The 16,252-nt window shown below is 39.4% G+C and overlaps 1 protein-coding gene and 1 long non-coding RNA gene across 4 annotated transcripts in view; one reads left to right on the top strand and one right to left on the bottom strand.

The window, feature by feature from the left end:
* golga2 (golgin A2) overlaps window positions 1–16,252 on the bottom strand; it is a 121,472-nt gene that overhangs the window by 93,523 nt on the left and 11,697 nt on the right. The gene's annotated exons all lie outside the window — the stretch shown is intronic.
* On the top strand, window positions 3,609–7,941 carry LOC132407345 (uncharacterized). The gene is made up of 2 exons (XR_009516451.1): window positions 3,609–5,455; window positions 5,604–7,941. It is a non-coding gene; the product is annotated as an uncharacterized LOC132407345 (long non-coding RNA).

Here is a 16,252-nt window from a genome sequence, read left to right on the forward strand (position 1 = left end):
CTGTGTCTGCACTCCACTTACTAATCTTAGTTTCATATTCATTAACATTCTGGGCATGTAAAAATCTATCACTCAGAGTCTTAGAAAATCCTCTGAATCAGATCCTTTTGTTATTTGATGGGGAAAATTTCACATTTCTACCACCCTTGGAAAAAGCGTTCCCTAGCTAATTCTGAATTTAAAAGTCAAAGTTGTGCTTATTGACACATGCACAAGTACATGTATGCATAGGTTTAATGAAAATCTTTCTTGGAGCAGCATCACAGGCACATAGCATCGTATAAGCAGCATTCAAAGGAAAACATAAATTATACAAAATTTTTACAAGATCCCACTGATCTGCACCTGGAAGTTTTGGATAGAGAAAGATTGGACTGGATACAGATAGGAAAGTGTGACAGACAGTAAGACTTGAGTTGGAACAGATTGAAGAGATCTGTTTTTAAAATGCCAACTATTCAAAGGGTATAATAAAAATTGTTTATGAATAATATCTATATCATTGGCCAAATCCAAGTGCACATATCAAGAGCTAATACTAAGCAGATTAATACTGTTATGTTTACTGCAGGATCATCAATATTAAGGTAGGATTACAACTTTTTAACAATTTAAAAATAGCATATAGTATAACAACTCCTCAAATGCAGCCAGCACTTTTTTGTTTTCATTTTAAGCATTCAGTATGTTTTATCTCCAATATCTCAAACAATTAGTCACTTTGTTTTAACTTTTTCCAATAGATGATTAATCCTTTTCCAAATAACATCTTCCATTGACAAATCATCACATTTTATTTACACCCTCTGACCAGTGGGGGGCTCTTCAATCCCAAAACTGACAGGAGGATTATTATCAGTGCTATCCCCATTGACAGTTGCTGTTCGAAGAGTAGGTGCAAGAATTCCTAATATGATGATACAAATACAAAACACATGAATGTTTAAAAATGGTAACTGAGTGCATCAGTGTGTCCTGCTTCAGTTACCCCCTATCATCCCCCAAACAAGCTTCAGCTGAGGAAGTACACTTGGCATTCATCCCCAGTGCATAAAGCTGTCTGAGATCAATTAATAATAAAGATAACATGTGGATACAAACAAAGAGGAAGTGGAAGTTAATAAACAGGTCAGCTCCAGAAAAGGCAGTTAGAAATACTTGGAAGGTTTTCATTAGAGAAGGCACAACACTCTGGAGCCATATCCTTTTACAGGCTTTTCTTATATCCACAAATGCTGCTGCTTTAAATTTCCTCCTGTACTTCAGGCAGGAGTTACAGGATCCTTAGGTCCCATACCATCAGGTCCAGGAACAGTTATTACACTGCACACAAAAGGCTCCTGAGCTTCACTCACCTCAACGGTGAATTGTCTCCACAACCTATAGACTCACTTTCAAGGATCCAGCCACTCATGTTCTCAGTATTATTTATTTACTCTTTTTATTATTTGCACATTGGTTGTTTGTCAGTTTTTGGTTATATATATTTTTCACAAGTTCTAATGTATCTCTTTATCTTTCTGCAAATGCCTACAAGAAAATGAATCTGAAAGTGGTGTGTGTTGACATATACGTCCCTTGAAAATAAATTTACTTTGATCTTTGAACATCTACCTTTGTGATGGTATTGCGTTTACTGACCACAAAGTTCTAAACTCAAATGAAGACTTTAAGCCCTATCAGACATAATTAGCCACAAGTACTTTCACTAAAGGGAGATTCTACTGTAACCACCCAATCTTCAAAGACTAATTAACTTCCCTGGTAATGTTCCACGCCAAGCTTAGCTGCCAATGCCAAACATTCATGTATCAGATGTTGATTAAGTGCTATTCTGCACATGGTTTAGGGGAGAAAGGGCTATCATTATAGAATAGACGAGGTCCCAATTTGCCCTTGCCATTTGTTCTCCAATCTTATAAACTGTTAATAAACCCTGGCTTGTGACAATTTTACTCAATGCAGTACCAAGTCCTTCAGGTACATCTCCCCCATCCATTTGTTTGCGAATCTACACATATATCTGATATGGATTTCCACGCTCATGTGGAGGTGGTATTGAGGCTCTGGGAGATAACATTATTAAGAATTGCTGAACATGTTGGGAGAATGACTGGCCCAGAAGTCCTGTAAACTCCCGGCATTTTGAAGAAGCTACTTCAGAATTCCTTCAGCATTAGCTGGAGGTGTGCACGTCCTGCCTGCAAACTCTGAATAGTCAAAGGCCTAAAAACTTGATGGGAAGTTTGCACTGGGGAAGCTCCCTGCACAGGAATCTGACCTTGTATTTTTTTTTACTGCCTATAGTCAAACTTTTTAGAACTTTTAGTACATGTCTCAAGCATCTATTCTCCAGGCTTCATCAGTACCTCTAGAGTTTACTGGTGTGGGTGCTACCTTATGTTTGCCTTTCAGGGATATATGATATCCCCACACATTGGAATTAAGCTAAGGGGCTATCGGGTTAAATCACGTAAGCAGGTGGCCTCCACCCATGTCTTGGTTTCTATCTAAAAAGGGGTCAATTTGTTGTTGCCAGGCACAAATATTTGCTATATTGTTGGCATCTGGGTACAAAATGTAATGGTCCAAGTTCAGCAGATCATACAGCAGGGTTTGGTCCGAGCAATCTGTGTCCTACTCTATGTTCTATCCCTGCATCACTCCAGTCCCTAACTTGAAGAATAGAATATCAATCATGTTCAATTTGAGGAGCAGTTGGGATATTATCCCATATTTCTGCTATATTATTAACACATTCATAATATCAACCATCATTTGTCTGTGCAATTGATAGAAACCAGGATGTTGCCCACTTTATAATACCAGATTAGATCAGATTAGATTTAACTTTATTGTCATTGTCCCGAGTACAGATACAAAGCCAATGAAATGCAATTAGCATCTAACCAGAAGTGCAAAAGAATAATGTTATTTACAAAATAACTGCGAATAAAAAGTGCTACAGCATACAGATATATAAGTACTGAGACAGTACAATATGGGTGCAATACTGCTCAGCGCTGTATGTGAGGTTCAGCAGGGTCACAGCCTCAGGGAAGAAGCTCTTCCTAAGCCTGCTGGTGTGGGAGTGGAGGCTCCTGAAGCACCTACCGGATGGGAGGGGAGCAAAAAGTCCATGGTTAGGGGGAAGATGCATCTTTAATAATGCTTTTCGCCCTGCCCAGGCAGCGTTTATGATAAATGTTCTCAATGGTGGGCAATTGGGTGCTGATAATCCGATGGGCAGTTTTCACCACCCGTTGGAGTGCATTGCAGTCCGATATAGGACAATTGCCATACCACACTAGGTGGGGTGCTGTAGCACTTGCTAAGAGCTCTATAAGTTGGACTACTATTAAATAGTAATTCTTACTAAAATAATACTTTGGTATAAAGTGACCACATTGGCTGCCAACTGTGATGGCATTGGGTTTGTTGACCATGAATTTCAAATTCAAAAGAAGACTTTAAGCTTTAGCAGATATAAATAGCCATGAGTGCTCTCACAAAATGGAGATTAAACTGTTTAGCTGCCAATACCCACTATTTGAGCGGTGGGTCCTCTCTCCTTATGAAGAAGATACTTTCAGATAACAGAGTAGTTTAAAACACAGTTCATTTATTTTCTGTAATACACACTTAAATCCAAATGACATTCTTAAAACATATTTAAAACTCACCGAGAATCTCTATCTTAAACATTTCCCAAAGACAAACTGTTTACAATGCACTAATCATTTCTCAAACATAAAGGATTAAGGATTTTCACAACACAGGTACAATCCCTATAAACTAAAAAGACATTCCAAAGATGCAGACAAGCAAGTTGTAAGTCGCAAAAACCAAAGATGGAGGAATGGATTCTAGTTCTTCCGAGCTTCTTGATGTTACTTATCCCATTCCCAATAAGCCTGACTGTTGTCTACAAATTATGCCCTTCCAGCCACTTGAGTGACTTCAGAAGGATGATGTTTCCTCAGACATCCTTTAAACACAAACACTCTAAAAGCATTTCGGGGGACATAAATCTAAGCTAGTTACCATTAATGCTGTCAAGCTAACTTCTGAATACATAAAACTCTTCCAACCATAAACACATCACTTACTGATAAGCCAAAATATATTATCCATCTGGTTCTGCAAGCTACTTTGAACTAAGCAGCTTAATAGTCAGCTTGTCTATTTGAAACAACCCATTGTTTTATAGTCTACTTTTAAGTAGTAATAAAGCAGGTCCAATGATTCTTTACAGACAGAACTGCATTGTCAAAATATAGAGCCTATTTGCAAAGCTGTTCTATATAGTGTTTTGTATTCACATTTTTTTGTAATTTATTTTTTTATTGAAGTTCATCATCAAACATTTCCATAAGATGTGTTTCAGACATTGTACCGAGATATCATATAATTATACATATCACAAATCTCCACAAAGTATTTATCTAAAGTACACACTTATAGAAAAGAGTGGAGAGAAAAAACAAGCAAAAGGGAAGAACTATGTACAAGTAGGGAGTGATCTTTTGTTTTTACAATAGATTCATTGATTTGTGAGAATAATTTCAGGCCTATGAGGCATTATTTAGTTAAACCATTTTTCCCAGTATGAATCAAATTGTTCCAAATTGGATAAAATTCTCTAACGTTTGATTGGATTTAATAGCCCATTGACATTAAAAGAAATGAATTTTACCTTGTCCTTAGCCATCTGTATGTATCTGTCAATGTACCATTGAAATTAGAATAAAACTTAATCGATCTACTCCCTGAACAAATACGAACCAAGAAACACAGATAATAACAAAAATGGCAACGAACGTGTGATTCCAAGGCTGAGGTCACTAGTAGATGACCCTGCGTTGAGCTAGAGGAAATGTCTAGCTGTGGGGGATAACCCCTCCTACTTGTGTGAGTTGAGGGCCTCCATTGCAGTATTCATAAAAGTCAGTGAACAAATCCATTACATAGAAAAGATTTCCCTGTGTACTCCTCCTATATATATATATATTTATATATATATATATATATATTCTCATTTTGGTGGGGAAAAAGGAGTAAGTGAGCGAATAAAGAATAACAACTAAGTAATATAAAATCCACATTATAATAAGTATTTCTCGAGATAGGTATATCACCATGTACTTTTGCTTTCATTTAGCTTCTCAACATTTTTAAAGTTAGCTAAACCTTATGGCTCTTCTGAAGGGGGTGAGGACCGTCTTTGGGAAACTCCTGGTCTCTTCCTGATATATTTCACTCGGCCTCCTCCCGTCCCCTGCCTTCTCGATTCTCCCACTATTTCCCAAGCGGAGCGGAACAGTTCCTCAGTCAGGCTTTCCCTCATTTTGGTGACACTGACGGGCAACCCTCTGGCCTTCATGTCTGTAGTCGCCTCTTCCACCGTCTGGTACAACTGTGTCCCGTTGTCATAAAACACTCGAAGTTTAGCAGGGTACGGAGTTTGAAATCTAATCTTATTTTGCTTTAGTACTCGCTTTACTTCAGAGTCTTTGTGTTTCTACAGGACCACGGGGGGGGGGGGGTAATCTTGGTTCAAATATATTAATTTATCATCGAAAAACACTCTCTTCTCACCCCAGGCCCTTTGTAGAATCTGCGTCTTGGTGCTGTACCGAAGGAATTTAACTATTATAGAGCGTGGTTTTCTGTCCTGGGCAGGTTTTGGAACCAGTCCTCTCGATTTCCAGCTCCATAGTTGAGGGAAGATCCAGCGCGTTCTCGACAAACTCCGTCGTAGACGAGCCCTCCGCTCCTTCGGGAACGTTGTAGATTCTGGTATTTTTCTGCCGTGATCTTCTCTCCAGATCAAGCAGTTGACGTTCTTGGTGATGTATTATTTTTATTGTCTTGCTCAGTATCCGTTCCACATTTTGAACTTCTCGATTCGAGTCTCTGCCACCGCTATTTTTTGATTAACACTGGTGAGCTCTGCCTTAATATCCTGGAGCTGCTGCTTTATTTCTTTCTAGACCTCCATTATCTCTTTCAGGATTTCAAACATATTCGCCGCTTCAACTGAACGAGGCCCGGCGGCCACCTCGCTAGCACGACACTGCGGAGCTTGCGTCCGAGAGGCGTGCATTCACATTTTTACAACTGAAGACTGACTTGCGTTTACAACCAGAAGTTAAACAAAGCAATATAGTTGAAAGTTTATTTACAACTGTTTGTGACCTTTCAAATGACAGCTGCTGTTCAGAAAGCAAGCTTAGCAAACATGAGATAGAAGCAAATATCTCATATCTTTCCTTTGGACACGACCTTTTTTTATTTTATTCATAAAAGCTGTTTAGTTTTACTTTTATGAGACCTTTACTCTCCCCTTGTTAATGACAAATATCTTTCCCTTGTATTGTTACTTAGTTAGAAATGATTATTTAGAATTCCATTGGAACATATTTAAAACTTTCTTCACTGTTCAAGTTGGACATTTTCCTGCTGTACATCTGATTTTCAGACATTTTAATTTTTATGATGGGATTTTCATTCTGTGCTGATTCAATCACTAATAAGATTCACATTTGAATTGGGTTTGTCTGCATTGTTATAGGATATATATTTTCAGAAAATCAATATAAACTAATTAAGTATTGCAGTCTTTTCCAAACAACTAAAGCATGAGGTCATTTTCTTTGTAAATGCCCATCCAGTTTGGCAGACTTTTAACTCTGAGGATCATTAGCTACTGTCAAGTTCCATTGTTGTCATAACTAAAAGAGGTCATTGGTAGCGATCAGGGCCAATTTCACAGTTTACTGCAGAGGGATGGACAGAACCAATCTGAGCTTTTCTTTCAGTCATCTAATACAGTTTAATATAATCTAATAAAGCAGAACAGGGGTTCCCAACCTTTTCTATGCCATGGACCAATACCTTTAATCAAGGGGTCAGTGAACACCAGGTTGTCATTGTCCGCGCTTTGGAGGATAAAAATTCAAAGTTCAAAATAAATTTATTATCAAAGTACATATATGTCAGCAGGATTTAAATATCTCCTTATCTGAGGAGAGCTGGGATTCAGTTCTCAAATCGGTTAACTCAACCTCTCTTTGTGCTCGCCACTGCCTTTTACAGTTTAAGATTGTTCATAGAGCCCATTTGTCTAAATCTAAACTATCACGATTCTACCCTAGTGTTAGTCCGCTCTGTGATAAATGCAAGAGGGGCGTGGCCTCTCTCATCCATATGTACTGGTTCTGTCCTAGCTTGGAGAAATTCTGGAAAGATGTCTTCACTACGTTATCGTGTATTCTGAATCAGCACCTAGAACCAAACCCCTTAATTGCTCTGTTCGGTTTTTGGGGCGAGACAGATTTATGTCTGGGTCCGACCAAATGCCGAATATTATCCTTTGCCCCTCTCCTGGCTAGACGCTTGATCCTCCTCAGATGGAGAGATGTTGCCCCGCCCACTCATGCTCAATGGCTTAACGACATCATGGCCTGTTTGGACCTCGAAAAAATTCATTATTCAGTTCTCAATTTGGATCTAAAGTTCCATAAGGTCTGGGGACCTTTTATCAAGTACTTTCATATCCTTCCTCTTGACTAGGGTTTTTTTTTCTTTTCAGTCCCTTGCTTTCAGCTCCCTTTTTTTCTGGTAGAAGGCATTATTACCCTCTGTTCCTGAGTGTATTCACAGTCTGGGAGTTTGGCTGTCCTGACTTATACTCTCTATATTGTGTTGTGGTTGGTCTGGAGTTGCTGTTGTTTTTTCTTGTGTTGTGGGGCTTGGGGAGGACACTAAGCTTACTTGTCTTTAATTCAGGTGCTTTTTTTTTGCTAAATTCTCTTCCTTTGTAGTATATTGTTATTGTATGTTTAATTTTGCACTGTTTTAATGTTCCTCATTGGGATTTGGGGTTTTTAATTTGTAAAATGTTTTGAAAAACTATTAAAATTTTTTTTTTAAAAAGTACACATATGTCACCAAATACAACCCTGAGATTTATTTTTTGCAGACACACTTGGTGAATATATAATAGAATAAAAACCATAATAGAATCAATGAAAGACTGCACCAATTTGGGCAACTAGTGTGCAAAAATTCAAACTGTGCACATACAAAAAAAGAAAGAAATAATAATCAGAATCAGGTTTAATAACACTGGCATGTATTGTGAAATTTGTTAACTTAACAGCAGCAGTTCAATGCAACACATAATACAGAAAAAAGTATGCAAGACAATTATAGCAAAAATATATATATGTATGTATATTAAATACTAAAATTAAAAATAGTGCAAAATCAGAAGCAGTAGCAGTGATCCAATCACAAACAAGAGAAAATCTGCAGATGCTGGAAATCCAAGCAACACACACTAAATGCTGGAGGAACTTATCAGGCCAGGCAGCATCTATGGAAAAGAGTACAGTCAATGTTTCAGGCTAAGAACCTAAGGCAGGACACAGTAAAAGTGAGGTAGTGTACATGGGTTCAATGTCCATTTAGGAATCGGATGGCAGGGGGAAAGAAACTGTTCATGAATCACGGAGTGTGCACCTTCAGGTTTATATACCTCCTTCCTGATGGTGCCAATGAGAAGAGGGGGTGTCCTAGTGGATGGGGGATCTTAATGATGGATGACGCCTTTCTGAGCAAACGATCTGCGTAGATGTCTTGGATACTATGGAGGCTAATAAATTAACAAGCAATAAATATCTAGAACACGAGATGAAGAATCCTCGAAAGTGAGTCGAGAGGATCATCTGACTATATACATACACCTCCACATGGGATTTTGGTTTGGAGGGAAGATCATCAGTTCGGATCATTGATTCTGTTTCTTTTGCCATTGATGTTGCTCGACCTGCTGTGTTATTATTTCGGAGATCCAGCAGGCTATTTTTTTTTTATTCACCAATTTTCCAGAATACAGCACTGCACACATTCCACCAAACACAGACCAGTTCACATAGAAAATTACTGTTGCAACAGCATATCACCGGTAGACTTGAACTAATTTACTTCCCATTTTGTGATAGTCACTGAACAATTTTCACTTGGCAAATACTTTATAAATAATTAATATGTGATATTTATATAAAAATCAATCTTGTTCTAGCATGTGCAGATGATTTATTCATTGCTGTTAATAATTATGCAGCAATGGTCTCCAGCACCACAGCTGAGAAAGGTCAGCGACAGCAGATACAAATAATATTATGTGATTGGTGATATTATGGAAATTTTTATGTTTTAGGACTTATTTGACAATTTCTTTGTTACTTTTTGCTTATAGTACTGTTTTAACTTTGGGACAGAATTTCCATAAGTGTGAGACATCTCGTGATATCCCAACTGGCCACGTTGACAAATGAGTGAACGTCTAACTATAAGAAAGTCTTATAAGAACTATAAGAAACTACACAACTACACAACCCATCTTCATCCCAATCTTATTCAGAGGCAAGAACATACAAATCTAACCTGGACTCTCCAGTGAATTACTCCGGGAACAGTGTTAGAATCAGAAAGTCATAGAACACAACAGCAAAGAAACAGGCTATTTAGCTCATCTAATTTGTGCTGAACTATTAACCTGTCTAGTCCCATTAATCTGCCCCATACCAGAGCCCTCCATACCCTTCCCATCCATGTACCTATTCAAATTTCTCTTAAATGTTGAAATCGGACCTGCGTCCACCATTTCTACTGGCAGCTCAATCCACACTTTCCGAAACCTCTAAGCGAAAAAGGTCCCCCCTCCTGTTCCCTTTAAACATTTCACCCTTCACCCTTAACCCATGACCACCAGTTCTAGTCTCACACAACCTCAGTGGAAAAATGCATGCTTGCACTTACCCCAAAAATAACCCTCATGATTTTGCAAACCTCTATCAAATCTATCATGGCCGTTATTCCATCATTGGCCATTTGATGTCTCACTTATCAGCAATAAACTGTGGCACAGAACATTGCTGGTAAGGAACAAGAGGATATTCATAATAGCAATGCTGTTGATAGGAGTTCTGAATGAGGAAGCTCTGCTTCATCTTTTAATCCCTTTTGCTTCCCCCAATGTGGGCATGCTACGTTGACACTGGAAGTATGGTGACACTTGCAGGCTGCCCTCAGCACATCCTCAGACAGTACAGGTCATTGACACAAACGAGACATTTCACTATATGATTTGATGTACATGTGACAAGTAAAGTTCAAAGGTACAATTTAATGTCAGAGAAACATATACAATATACACCCTGAAATGCTTTTTCTTCACAACCATCCATGAAAACAGAGGAGTGCCCCAAAGAATGAACAACAGATAAATGATAGACCCCAAAGTCCCGTCCTGAGCGCAAGCAGCAGTGAGCGACAATCCCCCTTCCCCCACCGTAAAAAAAAACGCATCGGCACCACCACTGTGTCACAGGTTCTCTCTCTCCCTAATAAGGAAGAAAGAGGTGTCTCCATTTTCCCAGCAAGTGGGGACACATAATGTTAAAAGTCCTCCATGTCGCTTTTTTCGAGCTCTGTACCCAAAAAACTGAGCACACAACTGCAGATGATCCGACTCCCCCGATGACACTCCGTCATGACACTGACCCTCGATCCGCCCGTCTCCAGAGCCCCGAAATCCCAGGCTTCCAAATCCAAGCCGGACTCTTAGGCTGAGCCTTTGGCGTGCCGAACAACAAAGGCCGGCTGTGAAATCCTGTGAGCGGGTCCCATTCCCAGAAAGTTAACCTGTACCTTTATCATTGACAAAGACGACAAACAACAACAGGCCCAGCATACCACTAGTCACAAGCTCCAGTTAGAGGTAACCATCTACTACCACTCTCTGGCTAGGAGTCATAGATTCACAGAACACTACAGCACAGGACCTGGGCCCTTCAGCCCACATTGACCATGCCAAAACATTAATCTGCCAAGTCCTATCAGTGTGCACCCTTCCCTTGTGAGGCCACTGAGCCAAACTCAGTGACAATGACCTTATTTCGAAGAAAGCAAGGTGAAGTCTCACCAGTAGAGGCCAGTTACAGTAATCATTAATACTTGCTGGATATGCAGACTTGCTAGATGCAGATTTACTACACCTCTGTCATATCAATTACTACAGATCTATTTAATTAGCTTCCCTTTTCTTCAGCAGGTCCACAAACTTAAGGATAATTTGATTCTTCTCCAATCTTGTCAGTTCTGCAGTGGCTTACAAGGCCAATGTAGGAACTATAGATGCCCAGAAATAGGTAGGAAGTTGCTGGAGGGACAAATGGGTGAGTAGTTTGTGAGATAATACGTTCCTTTTGCTGCTTATGTGGGGATTCAACATGCGTGGTCTTAAAGTTCTTAATACCACCCATCCTTCTATTCATGCACCACCTCCACTTTGAGTGGTGCAAGGCCAGAGGATCTTCTTCTTCAAGGAAGATTTGAGCACATCCTTCAGTCCCCCTGATAACTCCTCCCATGCCAGCCCTTAGAACAGAGGGCCTATTTCAGAAGTTTGATGTTGGGCAAGCAAATAAGTGGGGCTACCCAATGTAGTAGCCAACTGAGAGTTACTAGGGCCTTGGTGATGGTGGTATTGGTGTGGGGGAGGATGATCCTTCCAGAGAGTTTAGGGGATTTTGCAGAAGTAACATTGGTGTTATTCTTTCAGTGTCTTGAGGTACCTTCTATAGCTAGTATAAAACTCAGAAACAAAGTGAAGGCAGGAATCAGTACAGCCAGGTAGACCATGGTCTGGTCAAAGGCCTTGGTCTTCAAGTTCCTATAAGCTAGTTGGGATTGTGGAGCAGCCTTCTCAAATTCCACTGCACACATTGACTGTTAAAAACCTTGTGGTAAACTGCAATCATGAATAATGGCATAGATTATATGCATATCTTTCTTTTCTGATCATGTTTATGGATTTTTCTCAAATACTATCAAGAGGGGGCAAGGGATTAAAGGCAGCCAATGCAGAGTGCCCATGTACTTATGCCTTCTCACTAACAGAGGCACTGCCCATTGTAATGTCAGGGTGTGGTTTTGGATCAGTAGAATGGTCTTCACCGAGCTGAACAAACCTGCTGCATTTTTCATGGATGACTCCCATTTCCTCACCTTCTCATCCTCTCCCTAAATCCGTTTTCCCTATAAATCAGCTCTTTAGCCTTTTTATATTTCCTGGTCATTAGTTCTCATTAACCACCTGTGCTGAACTACAGATACCTGTCTGGACACGCCCCCTGCTGACTGCTCCTGTGGCTCCTCCCACAGACCCCTGTATAAAGGCGATTGAGGCCTGAGCCCGGCCTCTCAGTCTCCGGGATGTAGTATGGTGGTCACTCACTGTTTGTTCCTTCTTCCAGTCAATAAAAGCCGATATCTCGCCTTACGTCTCAAAGTGAGTTATTGATGGTGCATCACCACCTTCCAATATTCAGCCAGGATTTGGATGAAATCTCTTTATTTCGAATGTGTATCTCTTGGTGTTGTGATTACAGTGAACAAATTAGAATAGAAAAGTTTTGTTGGCAGGATTGTCGATCTCAGAAAAGTTCAATGACGTCTTCCCTTTTGTTATAGTGTAAATTTCTATTATTAGGATAGTTGCAGATAAAATTCATAGCAATCTGAAATAATGACAAAACAATCTAATGACCTTGAATTAGTAAAGTCATAAAAAGGGCCACTCGACCAATTGTATACATGCCATCTCTCTACCACAACTCTCTGGTTGCATCCTTGTCCCCTCCACTATCACCCTCCAAATTTTCAACTGATACAAAAATGTAACCTAAGACTTGAAATACAATTCTTTCCCTCAGAGATCAGATTTTAATAATTTATTGAAAGGTTTTCTCTGGCAACTACATAACTGTAATACAAGAGCTATTTCACTACATTCTCTTGTGACTTGCATTATGAATGCTAAGAAGTTATACTTGCATTTATATCATGTCCTAATGTAGAAGAACAAGTCAGAAGCCATCATGCTGATTGGTACAGCCAGTTTAGCTGACTTCTGCCAAGCAACAGTAAATATTTTGTTGCACACAGCATAATATATGGATAGAAAAAAATAAACTTTAGTTTGGCAGTAATTATATTTATTTTTTGATTGTGAAGAGGGATTCAGCAAGATAAAATAGGGTAAGAGCAAGCTCATGAATACTTAAATAGGTACAGAAAGTTGAATAATTATAACTTACTGTAATCTTTGCAATTCTCTACCAGCTCAGCTTTGAGGCACAGCATGTGTATGGCAAGCTAAAACTGCAGCCATTTTGCTGTAGTCGCAAACCATCAGGAGCAATGGGATAAATTCACAGCTAATTAGAAGTACTGGCACAGCAGAAATGTTGATTAGCTCATGACGCTGCAAATTGAGACATACCAAAAGGCAAGGTGGACTTCGACTTAGATATGAAGTATTACATAGGAGCCCAAGTGTGAACTGCATGCCCATTGTTTCTAGTAATAGAGTTAATCTTTCAGTCTGCTGAATTAAGCTAAGTTAGAGTATTGCCTGCCATTTCACTGTTATAATTTCATAAAGTAAAGCTGTCGATGGAGAGGATTCCTCATTCCAAACTATTTCATTTAACACCCATTAATAAAGGCACGCACTCCTTTCTGATTTCTCTCTTCCCTCTTGTTCGTTCTTCAGTTCTCAAGCAGCAGTGCCTTTCCTTGCTTTCCAAAATAAATTAACATCTATTTCCAATTTTCCTAAAATGGTGAAAACATAACATTTCAATATCATATTGAAAAATATCCTCACTGTTGTCATGTGGACGAAGTCACCGAAGAGTAATGTGTACTGGTAGCTTTGAAGAATTCTCTTTATTCGACAAAATGAGACAGAGCAGGCATCATATTGAGATCCTTTTCAGAGGAAAATGGCCTGCCTGACCCAACAATACACTACATGACAAGATCAGAGGACAATTCCATACCTACAATAATTGCTTTGAACTACACATCTCCCTCTTCGCACCCACATGACAGACACCTAACTGACACCCAGATAACAAATTTAATCACCATTGTCTGATATTGCAGTTAACAGCGGTGTCTCTCAATTAATGGTGGTTCACGGTCTTAGGAACCCACTGTTCAGAGCTGCATTTTAGATTTAATCCACAGTTTATATTCAAATCTGAAGACTGGCAGCTGAAGACAGTTGCTGAAGTTATTTGCTATATGAATTAACCCCCTAAAATGCTCTAACACTCACATTTTGTTATTATTGCAATACAAAAGAATACCATTAAGTCCATCAAATATACAGTGTGTTGACTCCCAACAGATCGGTGCCATATGTCCTATTACTTACTTCCTGAAACCCCGCAAATTATTTTCTCCCATATGGCCATCAGCTTCCCTTTTATCCTTTGTCACTTAACTACCTTATAAATAATTTACAAAAAACAATTAACTATCAATGTGCCTTTGAATGTGGGAGGAAACTGGAACGCGGAAATGCCACGCAAGAGCAAGACCAAGAGCTGCAGCTGTAAATTTGTAATTTTACTGCACGCCGTGAGATTATTTCAAACTGAATTTGTCTGAATACTCGTTCTCTTACCTTGAATCACAGCATCTAAACAAATTATCTATGCTGGAATTACAAGCTATAACATCATTCAGACTGATTGTGGAAAATCTAGTCTCTATCTTCCAATCCTCCTATGGTTGTAAATTTATGCACCTGGAAGCTCATACATTCTTTTGCTTCATGAATCATGTGTCAATATTTTAAAGAATGAAAACTACACAGGTAGTGCAGTTTATAAAATACAGTCCAACCATCTTTGCATATGTGCAGACATCTTTACTTTCAACTGGTCAGCAACTGCCAGCAGGCTGGATGGAGAACGATGTGTCTCCCAGTGGAGGTAAATTGTAGGGGACTCACATCCCTTTCCTTAGCCAGAGCCTTCAGCAATTTGGGTGTCGAGGGAGAGAGGAAGAGGAGCGCCATCTGCAGTACCACCGATGCGGCAGAGAGGGCCTCGAGGTGGCTGTGGCTCAAAAGCGGGGAGCCATGGAGCCATAAGTAGCTAGCCATCTGGACACAAGCTGTGGTCTGATCAGCCCCAGCTGGGTCACCTTGAGGAGGATATATGATGTTGAAAGACCCGAAACACCCGATGATTGCAGGAACATCACTGAAGATGTGTCCAGAGACATCAGTAGATGTATGTACACAGTATCTTAGCTACAGTTGGTAACCCATGTAGTCATAGTTGTTGTTGCTTAATTTTTACTGATTTTCTCACTCGGACATTTTGGGTCTTGTATCTTGCCATGTTCTTAAAACCTTCCAGTGTATTGAGAGCCGCTTTCAGATTCAGGTAGATTTTCAATAACGTAATCTGGCGTGATTCAAGGAAGCTGTTTGGTAATGGCATTCAGATGTTGAGTCACTTTATCAACCAACAGCAACTTTGAGGAAGCTTGTCTCAAGAACCGTTAATGATGACCAACAAAAGGAATGTGGTGTACAGAATCACCCATGGAGCGTGCAAAAAGAACTAACATATACTGGTGGTACAGAGACATGATTCACGGTCGCTGATCTCGGTACATGAAGACTGAGGAGGACACCACTTTAACTGGGTCCACTTTAGCAGAGGTTTTGGTGCAGGACAACATGAGGCAGGTACGAGAATCTTCAGAAGTGTGGTTCTGTTCTGATAACTCTGTAAATAAACATCAAAATTAACATCATCTACGAACTCCTAAAAGACAAAGAAACGCGAGCCAATGGAATTCAAAGGTCAGCTGAAGGGGTAGCCAATCAGGATCGAGGCAAGCGAACGGAGGGCTATATAAATACAAGGCACCCTAGAGAGAAACACCAACAACTGCGCATTGAGTATATCACCTTGACTGGTAATGAAACATCTGCAAACTAATTGCCAAGCTCAGCGAACACCGTAATATCGAAGCTTATGTCCTGTAACAATCCAATCTTTGAAAGTTATACACTATGAGATCAAAGTTATATTTTATGGGATGAAAGACGTAATGTAACAGACGTATAGCATAATAGTTAATTACAGAAAAATATCTTTTATACTCTCTGTCAGAGCCATTTTCTGTCTGTTTTTTTTGTGGCATGTTTTTTATGGTAATATGCCACAAGTTGGGGCGTGGTATGTTGTTTTCTCAGTTTAGTTTAGACTAATTGAGAGGAGGTAAACCACAGGGTAATATATTTTTGTTTACCACTAATTTAGTTTCTACCACTTACTAAGCTAGTTCAAATGTTTAGTTACATTAATAG

The sequence above is a fragment of the Hypanus sabinus genome, chromosome 18, assembly GCF_030144855.1.
Source record: "Hypanus sabinus isolate sHypSab1 chromosome 18, sHypSab1.hap1, whole genome shotgun sequence".
Taxonomy (NCBI): Eukaryota; Metazoa; Chordata; class Chondrichthyes; order Myliobatiformes; family Dasyatidae; genus Hypanus; species Hypanus sabinus.